Raw genomic sequence first — 10,835 nt, forward strand, 5'->3', positions numbered from 1 at the left:
TATCTGAGCTTTTTGTTTTCTTGATTTAGAGGACAGTTTGGGAGTGTACCATAAGGGCACTCTCAAGATCAATGTTCTCATTTATAAGTATCTGCAAAATATCCCCTAACCTCCCTGCCTTTATATCCCGTATTTTTAAACAGCAGGAAATCCAGGCTACAACAACAACAACAAAAAAAACCCTGCATACTCAGCTCTTCCAGAAAAATGCCAAATCATGTTATAGCTTATTCATCTGGTTTGAGTTAAGCCTGTCACAGAGAATGAAAACTGAAGGAAGGGGTCACTTATGATGGTTTACTAAATCTCTCCTATGCCAGCTTTCAGTTGGAAGGGTAATACTTAGTCACTAAATCATGCTCTCTGTGTCAGCTGAAAACATCAAAGATAACACACAAGGGAAACATTGACCCTTGCAACTATTGGTGAGACAGAAGTTTCAGGTTATTGATGGGAAAAGGGATGTCTGGCAGCAAGAGGATACTGAGAAACACTGCAGGTAGAACCTCCAAAAATTTTCTAGTAAGCCCATACCTAAGTACCATGGTACATTATACTCTGCTCACTAAGGTGTCTCAGTCTCAGACACTTAGTGAGCAATTCTGAGTCATCTATAATTCAGGTAAGAACACTGGGAACTACTGCCCTTAGTTTTGTTACTCCAGAGCCTGTAATGGTTGCATGAATTTTCTAGGTCTAATTTATGTGTGCCAGTCTACAATTTGCCACCACCATATGCTGGTAAGATCTGAGAGAAGGCTTGAAGGAATGCACACGAGCATTGTATCTCAATAATCAGAGCTAAAATTATATGCTTAATCCATTTACAAAGCCAGTTTCTCATTGCAACACAAGTAATCAGCACCCCTCTACCCCATGATTCTGCTAAATTGACTGGTATGTCCCAGTGTCTGCACCACCAAGTGTGTTTAGATTCCTATAGATTAACTTTAGTTTTGAGAGGTAGAGATAGCAATAGTTACTTCTCAGCTATCTGAAACAGTAATCACAGGTAGTGGGTATATGCAAAATTGTATTGATATTTAGTTCCAGAAGCAGTAACCTTTCACCAAAACACAGACACCTTTTACAGCACGTTAACTTGTGACTTCTGGGAAAAAAAAAAAAAAAAGTAAAAAGTTTTTTTGCATAAGTTAGTGTTAATGATTGGCTAAAAACCACCTCAACTCCTTACCACAGCAATGCATTTGTGTGGGAGCAATATCATTCCTCTTCAAGGTTCAAATTACACAAATTCTCCCTTTACTCAGCAGCCAAGATACTTTCTGAGAAATTTATTAGGAGATGAATGAACAGGTCAAAACAGGCTGCTGCCCAATGCCATCCTAGATAAATTGATAAACCCCAGTGTACATACTTACCTAGAAACCTAGACAGAAAGGATCTGTTCATCACAGCTTTTTGATGTGGTTGTGCATTACGGCATCCTCAACGCTCACTCCCTATTTCAAAGCCTTAGAAGCAGCAAGGTCGAGCCGCAACTTTCTAATCCTTTGATGGAAATTTGGTTCTATGGGTTTTGTTGGGGGTGAGGGGTAGGGGTGAAAGAATGTGAATTGCTAAATTTAAAAAAAATTACATCTGTGGTAACATACATTTTCTATCTGCAAGCCAAGAGTCTTTATATCATTTTACTTCCTGAAACAGATTACCTCTGATTAACAACTGCTTTTTAGAAGCCTGTGTTGGAACATCAACTCCTCACAGTTTTTTGGTTGTTCCTCTCCACTTCATTCACAAAAATATGAGCTCATGTCTGGTGCTCTCTTCTAACCTCTGCTCCCTTCTTGCTCAGACAAGAGATCCCATATGCCTTCATGCCCTCAGAGGTGCCAAGCTGAAGCTCAGCCCTGGAGTACGTCTTCTCCTTCTACCACGAAACTGAGCAAACCTCAAACTTTATGAAACTTTCTGTCTCTTCATCACACCATACCAGGGCAGTTAGGTGTTACATCTTCTCTTAATGCAATTTTCCCCACATGAACTCTGAGTCTCCCTTTCTGATAACTTTATTTCCACAGATACAGCCTGCCCGTTCAGACACTCAGATGGGAGAATGAATGAATGGAGAAACATAGTGGATCAGAAGAATAGCCTCTAAGAGCTGAATGCAGGAAGCAAGGGAGCTGCACACGCACAAGCCAACACTTCTCCTGACTTCAGGAGCATTTTTGTTTTGTTTTTTTTGTGGGTTTAGCTACAGGTAATCAATAGAATACAGACACCAAAGATGCACAACCTGTCACTACTACTCTGATCTCCTCTGCTCTGCCATCATTCACATCCTCTGGAAAACTAGGATCCTCCCAAACCAAGTTCTGAACTACATTAGCTGGAAAAAAGCCAGCATGCACTAATCCCACCCACGTGTCGCAATGGTCACTTTTATCCATAAACACGAGTGCAATATTGGCTGGTAGAGATATCCATGTGATATATGGATATTATATTACTTCCAGTGTGCTGTGCAGTACTGGTTCAAAAGACATGAACACAAATTCTGTCCTGTTTAAACAAAACTGAACTCAAAGTATGGTACTCTACCTGCTCCCGATATGTCTGCCCTTTTTTCTGTTCCTACAGCACTTTTTCCCAGTTTGTTAACCTTCCTTTCCCCTGTTGTGCCTCCTGCCCTTTGAAGGACTTGCCCAGATACTTGGCAGGCTGCACCAACGTACACTTCTAGTCAAGTGAAGGAACACCCAGGCAGGTTGAAGAATTTCCATGTTGCAGATTAAGGCTGGAGAGGGGAGAACAAAAAGAAAAACGGACAAAGAAGTTACATTTTTCCCCTATAACTTACTGTTGCCAGCATTCAAAGAACAAAAAGTAAGATTCATGGAGGCTGTTTAAGAAGAAGGAAAGAAAATGTGGGGGCTGTACATTAGGTAACAGAAATGCACATTGATAGTCACATACATTCATACCTATAGTCTGCCCAAAGCAGATGATGTGCATTTGAGCCAACCACCTGCTTCACCTGTTGACATGTATTGACATGCATATACTCCTACTCATGGACCTTGCCCTGATGGAGGCAATATTAGCCAAACTGCATTTTAATAATACATCTGCAATTTCAAAAAGCTATTGATAACTTTGAGTGTTGTTATTATTCAAAACCCTTGCCATCTCTAGAGATTTTAATTTAATGTGAAACCAGAGATGATTTTCAGCTAAGTTAATTCTCTTCATGTGAGGCCAATATGCCTTATCTAGTTAAAAGAAGCTCTACCTCCAGGATGAGACATATGATTTCATTAAGACTTCTGAAAGCATTTAATTAAGGATTCTTCCTCCTTCCACATTCCGGCAATCACACAATATTTAAGACACGAGACATCTCTCATTTTAATTTTGTCCCAAATAACTTTCAACAACTGCTCCTTGAGCTGGAAGCCTTTCTGCTGGGCCCTGGCAACACCACCCTAATAACAGCAATGTGATGCACGACACACTCACTTGTCTCTAGCACGTAACTGAAGAAGCAACTGCAGCTCTAGGGCTTTGGGGCACAATAAGGAGGAGAGGGCCATCAAGGTCCAGTGGCTACCTCCAGTAGGCAACATGTCTTCTGAGGTTGTGATATGGAGGTAATCGGTCAGGAAAGGCAGCAAAGGAAAGATCTGATTTCAGTTTGAATCAGTAAACATCTGAACTTCAACATGTGGACAAAGAGAACAAACACTGAGAAACCAATATCCAAACAAACCTAATTTAACACAGGATTTTGCTTTTGTGATTTTTTTTTAAGGACCATTTATAATTCTGACAAAGTTATAACACCATTCCTGACTTGGCATTAATTCCACAGAAACAGAAGAGTGTTACCAGGTCCAGGACAAGCAAAGCGTTAAGCCTGCAGGCCATCTCTCTGCATTCACTCCAGGTTGTTCTCATCTCCTGGCTCCTCTATCCCACCAACAAATCAATTGCACAGTAGCAGCTGCAAATGCCAGCGCATGGAGAGGGAGAGCAAATACAGGATGAAGGGCGTTGGAGAAAGGAGGCTCCTTCGGCTGTTTATTGACAGGGAGTACCTAGAGAGACTGCCAGGAGATCCATATTTACCCCTTAGCAAGGCAATTGATTTACTGCAAGTTGCGCACAACCTAAAACAAAGCTCAGGGAATGCAAATAGGACTCCAGTGCTGCAAATATGTCTGTTCATCTATAAAATCCTTTATTGTTGCTAGATCCCAGAAGACCTGCCAAGCTCCCTCACCTTTTTTCCCCCCTCATTGTACAGGAGCAGGTTTCCTCTCCAAACAGTGATGATCTTTCAGAGCTCACCATTAATATCACACTGTCTTAACCCAAACTTCAAGAAATTAAGTTCCTGCCTTGTATTCCTCAGGTACAATAGACCAAAACTAATTTACCCATTATCTTATTGAAAAAACTTAGATGTATCTGTGTCCTGGTTTTCTTAGGATAGAGTTTTTTTTCTTCTTAGTAGGTAGAAAGTACTGTGTTTTGGTTTCAGTATGGAATTTGTTATGAGAAGAACGTTGATAACATAGTAATTTTTTTAGTTGTTGCTGGAAGTCCAAGGACTTTGTGTTTTGCTAGTCTGCAACTGCAAAGGACTTGGGGAGGGGAAGAAGCATAGTAATTAGCAAACCCCCAAATTGGCATTTGGATATGCCAATGAGATATTCCATATAATATCATGTCATGCTCAGGATATTAATGAGGGTTGACCAGAAAGCTGATGATCACTCGAGCTCGAGGGATCGATTGGACTCACTCTTCCGGGATTGCAGTTTCAGTTTCAGGACTGCCTCTGCTCTGGGATCACTGGCTGAGGACAGGTTGGGCATTGGTCAGCAGGTGGTGAGCGGTTGCAATGTGCGTCACTCATTTGTACAGTCTATTATTACTGCTGTTATTATTATTATTATTTTATTTCAATTAGTAAATTTTTTTACCTCAACCTATGAGCTTTCTCAATTTGACTTCTGATTCTCTCCCCTATTTCCTGGGCAGGGTGGGGAAGAGTGAGCAAGCAGCTGCTAGCCAAGTGAAACCACCGCAATCTGGACAGAAAAAAGAACACTATCAAACTTGGTGGATAAACACACTCCTAGAGATAATGGTCTGTAATGGGCGAGTTTCAGCTGCTGGAAGATACATGCTGACTGGCGACGCAGCCCAGCCCACAAGCAGAGAGGGCTGTTTGCTCCCTGGCCTGGCTGCTGCTGTTGTGCCCAGCTGGACTCTGCACACCCAGCCGCTGGTCACAGCCGGGTCAGCTAGCCACAGAGGGCAGCTGGCCCCTCAGAACAATGCACCTCGCTTTGCCAAACACATCAAATATCACTGCTAAAACCTACAGATTAATCAACTACACACAGAGTGTTGATTAACAGTAAAATAGCAAAGTAAATGACACAAAGATTATGCTCCATCTGCTTGTGTGCGTGTGTTCGCTTGCATGTGTGTGGAACAGCAACCAAAAACGAAGGTGCCCATTTAATCACTCCAAAATATACAAATGGACTAATAAAGACTGCAACTAAACATGTCAAATGCATTCAGTGAATACACAGCAGTTTGGCTATTCACTTTGCAGGCCATTTATCTACACCCTTAAAACAACTTTACTTACAAGCATACAACTCCCATCAATAAACATGGACAGTGATTCAGTTTTCTTTTTCTAAATGGAAAACATGGTCCACATGACTCTAATCCCTCTGTGAAACAGCCCATCAAAAATACCATATAGACACACATTAAAATATTTTCATTATTTTTATAGGCACATTTAATATGCACACAAAAGTAGTTTATACTAATAAAAGTATTCTCCAACCATTTACCACCATAACTACTTGTTAGGCTTTACTGCACACAAAAATGGTTTGGAACTTGCAAAATAAATAATGTTCCCACCATATACATAGAACAAACCAAATCCTGTCAGAAAGTAGCAGCTGAACCAATGCACATACAGTGGCCAGAAGGGAAGTGTGAGCCCACAAGCAGGTGGCTGAGCTGCTAGAGGTCTGAATTGAGCAAGGTAGGCAGAAACACACTTTCTGGTACTTGGGTGCCCTAAGACCTGATCCCTGGGCACTGCAGGTGTGTTTCCAAGCACCTTCTGCTCCAGGCAGTTCTTGAATATCAGACCCTAAGAAGAACTGATGAAAAGAATAGTTTGGGTTTACACACACCTAGAAGAATGGAAGAGTTGAATGCCATGGTATTGAGTATGTGGAGTCCCTCTGGAGTGGAAATATTTAAGCAGCATTTAACTCCACATGAAGTGAGAACTTGCTAGCTACTATGAAGAGGACCTCAAATGGCAAAGTGATGTACATGGTAGGTTTAGCAGCTGTCAGATGAGTCGGGCAGAGGAAGGGTCTGTGATGAGACGAGAAGTACAACATGGTTTTGAGTTTGCGACTGATCCAGGGCTGATCTTGACCAGCCTCCCTGGCACTGTCAGGGCCTGAAAAAAAAAATCAGACTGCATGGGGGAATCCAAAGCAGCAGCCCTAGAGAGACCACCAGGAAACCTGTACTTATCCCTCTATAACTCAATTCAATTTCTGCAGGTTGCACACAACCTAAAATGAAGCTCAGACTCTGACACTGCAGTCAGGACTGTCTGTCTCCAAAATCCTGCAACAGGAAGTCATGCGGAACATGAAACCAGTCAAGCAAGCTCTGGTGAGCTCCACAGGTCAAGACAACATTACCACATGCAGGAAGAAAAAAAAAAATGCAATGGATTGCCTCATTTTTGGCAAACACAAAGTGGACAGAAACGATCACCTCAAGCACTGCCAGCTAAGGGGAACTGACAATCTGTCCATAGCCTGCTGCAAAGCACTCTGAAAAGCAAATAACTTTCAATTGGACACTATCACCCAGTTACAAGTCAGCTGACAGAAACAACAGTATTAAATGGAAAAAGAAGTGCCAAGCACTGAAAATTTGTCAGGGAGTCCAGGGTTTATTGTGGGGAGTCTGTCCTGTAAGAGGAGAAAGGAAACGTGACATGTTGGTGAGTGAACCACCATTAATAGCAACGAAGAAGAAAATATTTGTGGCAGTGCTCAGGAAACACTACCTTACCTTTACTGGATAAAGAACTTGCTCATTGCTGCAGCACAGAAACAAAATTCCAAGTGTTTGAATATATAAATCCTAAAGATTTGGTTAAGACAACTACAAAATTACATCCTCCAAATACTTTCCTCCTAGGATGACCACTTGATTTGGTTAAAAATATTGGGAAGCATAAACAGTGGCAACTGGCACCTCAGAAAAGAGCCAGAGCAAACACAAACCACGGCAAGTTTCATGTAACAGGAACTGCATTAAATAACGAAGCAGCAACTGATAATGGATGTTGAGCTAAACTGTGTCTAATGCAGCTAAATTTAGAGCAGATCTATAACATAACACAGGTTTCTGTTAAAGTGTTTTCAGATCAAGAAGGGGGTGGCTGCAACATAACACAGGTTTCTGGTAAACAAAGTGTTTTCAGATCAAGAAGGGGGTGGCTGTGATGCTGAAAGCTGCTCTCAGAGGAGATGAGTTTTTATGGAGAGAGATATCCAAAAGAGGTAGATAAAACTTCAGAGAAAGCTCTCTGATTTTTGATTCTAGGTCCCACCTCCACTTTCCAGAACACAAGCCCACACCTGCCGGGGACATCAGTGACTTCAGAGAGCAGTTATCACACCAGCTTGCCACTCCAGAGCAATGCGTGTTGGGAGGTAAGAGGTAAGGCCATCCCCTGCGTCGGGGCAGAAGGATGCCAAGAGAAGCCAGGACAGGGCTCCTGCCTCAGGAGGCCTCAGGCAACAGTCAGAGCAGATTAAACAAGTGCCTCAGGTCAGAAAAGCACTAGAGTAAACAGATAAGGACGTTTCAGTTGCAAGCCCAGGCAGCCACACGAAGCAGCTCTGAACTTATGTGAACACCTACAGTAAACCCAGATGAAGGCTCAGGAGCTTGTGTTGTAGTCTGCAAGTAATGCTATAGTCTGCAGCAGTCTGCAAAGTTGGGCTTAGCTGAGAAAAGATGGATGCACTATGGGGATCACTGTCCTCAGAAGCCTGCCCACCCCTCCTTCAAAGCCCTGAGATAACAATTTTGCTTACACCTTCCCTGTGTTGTATGAGATTTTCGTCCTTACAAGAAAACACAGGAGATAGGACAAGGAAGGAGAAAAGGGTCAGCTAACACATCCTGCCTACTAGAAGGAGACAATACTGATATACACCCCCACTAAACCCCTCATGCAAAACCATCCACAGTCTGATGGAAACATTGCCTGACAGAGCTCAGGAGGCTCACAGGGAGCAAACTGCTGGTATCAGCACAATGCAATTAGATGAAGGAAAAGTTCACTTGAATGCGCTGCTCAGACAAAGGAGCGGTAATGCAAGTTTATTCAGTAGCTGGTGGTGAGGCTTTTACTGGGAAGCTAGCTGCTCTATGAGCAGCCCTTGAGACTGAAATATCCCAAATACTCCCGTAATCCCTCCCTTTTTCTTTTTAGCCAGAACTAGGTATATAATATTAAAAAAATAACAGAAATACATCCAAATAAGAACACGGCCATTGCACACCAGATTATTTCCATATGAAGCCTTAATTTCAAACAGATGATGATCACTATGTGAAGCAAACAAGAGCAAAAAATCCCGAGTAATAGACTCCGAAATTAAATTATTTTGAACAACCTACTTAAATCACAGCTAGCACACTAAATCCACACATCGGCATGTAAGAAAGCAAAAACATGATGGCACTGCACGTGCTCCTCTCCTTCCCCCTTGCTTTCCCCCTTTGAACTGTGGTATCATCCTAACGCTGTTCAGGAACTTGATAAAACAAAAACCTGATCTAACCTGAAAAGTCAAACTCATGGTCTAAACCAGTTTCCCCACCTTAACTCTTTGGCACGGGGCACAGTTGTCAGAAGACGATATTTCTAGCCCAGAGAAACTTTTATGGTAGAGCTGCGCATCAGGAAAGGAGTCGTCTTGTATCATAGTAGAAAACCAATGCTCTTTTCTGAGGGTTTTATTTAGTCTTCACTTACAGGTCCAGAGCAGTATTCCTATTTCTAAGTTAAAAGCAGACAATGTTATTTTATTCAAATCCTCTCTTTCTCTCTTTTCAGCATTCTCAGTTTATTGGTATAAATATATTAAGGGCGAATGTCATGAGGATGGAGCCAGGCTCTTCTCAGTGATGCCCAACGATAGGACAAGGGGCAATGGGTGTGAGCTGGAACACAGGAGGTTCTGCTTAAACTTGAGAAGGAACTTCTTTACGGTGAGGGTGACAGAGCACTGGAACAGGCTGCCCAGGGAGGTTGTGGAGTCCCCCTCTCTGGAGACATTCAAAACCCGCCTGGACGCCTTTTTATGTGATCTCATTTAGGTTCCTGCTCCAGCAGGGGGGTTGGACTAGATGATCTTTCGAAGTCCCTTCCAATCCCCAACATTCTGTGATTCTGTGAACACTTACTTGTCTTCTTCAGCTAAGCAATATAGATCAGACCAATTCGAGGCCAGTTGAGGTACAGTAAAATATAAGCACAGAAAGGAAAACTAGATAAAACTCACAGATAAATGTCTTGAAAATTTTAACCATTGTGCTTTGAATCAAAATATGGTGCCAACTGCAGGTTGGTTTTACATGGCCATCTGCAAAGAGTGTCAGTGTCATCTAGAAAGCTGTTTGATTCAATATGAAAGACCTGCTTTCTCATTCTTTGTATCCCTCCACTTTTTGTAAAGGGACTGGAGTTGACTACTTTGGATGGGGGTAATTCCATGCTTACCCCAGCATTTTAAGCCAGCTATGACAAAGTTTGACAGGACAGCTGGTAATTACAGATGACAGAACTTACAACATTATTGGGTACAGGAAAGAGGTTTTAATTTCTTTCATCTGTTTTTATAGCTGCCTCTGGCCTCACACAGTTGTACTCACAGTAACCGATGCTCCTGGCTTTAACAACAAAAAAGGAGATGCCAAAAATCAGTCCAATACAAACACTTCCAATCTGTTTAAAACAATTGTAAAATGGTTTTCTCTGAGATTTGATCACTTGCTACTATGCAAAAGATTTTGCTTGCAATGTCCATAAGTTCTCTGAAGGGATTTCATTACACAGAGGAAAATAAGACTGCACATCTTGGGAGAAACTTGCAATGCAACTCAAAGCAAAGAGATTGCTAAAGAAAGACACATGGTTTTGACTGGTCCAGGTTTGTTCTTCACAGGCACTACTAAGCTGACAAAAACCATGCTGAAGGTAACAGCCACCAGCGAGATCACTATCGCCCTTCATAGCACCAAGCCAAAAGGGTACTTGGGGTTTTTTTGCACCTTTAAAACATTGTCAAAAATCAAAGTGCTCACAAGCACTTTATATGCCATCTGGAACTAATGCTGGCATCAACCTATTTTGTCTTTGCCACCAGTTTTGAGCTGTCACTTTGAAAAGGGTTGGACCTTATGGGTGGGCACAGCAGAAGCCGCCATTCACACCGAGAGCAGTCAAGTGATCCCAGGTGAATGTGGGGTCCCTCGTGGGGGACATGGAGGGACATGTAAGACGGTGGCAGCAGCCTGTGGCAGCCACAGTGCCCCAGGGCTGGCGTTAGTCCTGGTTTAGCTGCATCTGCCACAGCGATTCAGTCGAAAAGGCAGTCAAATAAAACCAGGGATACAGATCTCCCCTCTGAACAGGGCTCCAGCTTTAGATATATGATGCTTTTGCACTGGGGAGGGAAAGCAGAGAGGAGACCATGTCAGAGATATACCCAGTGTAGGGA

Source organism: Antrostomus carolinensis, unplaced genomic scaffold (assembly GCF_000700745.2).
Source record: "Antrostomus carolinensis isolate BGI_N321 unplaced genomic scaffold, ASM70074v2 scaffold3822, whole genome shotgun sequence".
NCBI classification, from domain to species: Eukaryota; Metazoa; Chordata; class Aves; order Caprimulgiformes; family Caprimulgidae; genus Antrostomus; species Antrostomus carolinensis.